Raw genomic sequence first — 1,102 nt, forward strand, 5'->3', positions numbered from 1 at the left:
CACAGAGGGGTACTTAATGGCAACTTCACAGATGAATGCCAAATTTCAAGTCTTAATCCTATTGATATTTAAATTCATTAATAAAATGTTTGCAATAATGTAGATAAAACAAGCTTATTTCCCTTAATCCTGCTCCAAGAATTGGCAGGATTTAATCGGATGAAATAATTCACTCTAAGGCTGACACCTGACGTTGAAAGTTTAGGTTTAATAGTTAAAGTCTGGCACAGTTGTAGGCAAGTGAAAGCAGCTTTTAAACTAAGAAAGGTTGGACATTCTCATCTGTCACCAACACAATAGTTATACAAACAGTATTCACATATGAGTTAAACAGAATATAAGGGAAATATGGAAAATATTTAGTAGATTCATCCCAAACATTTTCAGCAAGATCTTTAGGCATGCATAGAATTGGTAAGGTTGGAAAGGACCTCTGGAGCTCATGTAGTCCAATACTCAAACAAGTGGCCCATACAGAGATTGAACCCACGACATTGGCATTATTAGCACCACGCTCTAACCAACTAGGTTAAACCTAACCCCAAAACACTGAGCCAGGCAGGAGTCGAACCTACAATCTTCTGATCCGTAGTCAGACGCGTTATCCATTGCGCCACTGGCCCTGGCCAAGCTAAATGTTTTAAATGGATTACAAATGTAAAAAGTGCCTCTAGTAACTTATATTTAAAACATAGGTTTACGCCAAAATTCTTCTTTAAARTAGACTCTTCAAAAAGAGAAGCATTCAAACTTAGAAGCGTTACAAGCAATGTAATACCTGAATATGCAGATATTTGAACACATGATTCCTGAGATTAACTGAAATCAGCTTGCCAAGCAAGGCCAATTTTCTGTCTATTCTGTTTTAGCAGGTTTGAGAACAAAAGTGTTGTATGTCATAATTCAATATGCCACCTTCTTTATGCTTCAATCTTCTAGTATTCTTTAGTCCTTTATGAAAGCAAATTCTTATACAGAAGAAAATGATAAAAAATTACAGTACAAATTGTATTTGGTCTATTTACATGTTTAGATATTCTAACATACAATATGTTAAGAATACTTTGATGAATAAGATTACTATTGGATGGCCCAGCTAAAC

General features: G+C 35.1%; 1 non-coding gene across 1 annotated transcript; it reads right to left on the reverse strand.

The window, feature by feature from the left end:
* Window positions 1–550: 550 nt before the first annotated feature.
* TRNAR-ACG (transfer RNA arginine (anticodon ACG)) lies at window positions 551–623 on the reverse strand. The gene has a single exon. It is a non-coding gene; the product is annotated as a tRNA-Arg (tRNA).
* Between the last annotated feature and the right edge of the window lie 479 nt (window positions 624–1,102).

The sequence above is a fragment of the Rhea americana genome, unplaced genomic scaffold (assembly GCF_003343005.1).
Source record: "Rhea americana isolate MKP2758 unplaced genomic scaffold, rheAme1 scaffold_103, whole genome shotgun sequence".
NCBI classification, from domain to species: Eukaryota; Metazoa; Chordata; class Aves; order Rheiformes; family Rheidae; genus Rhea; species Rhea americana.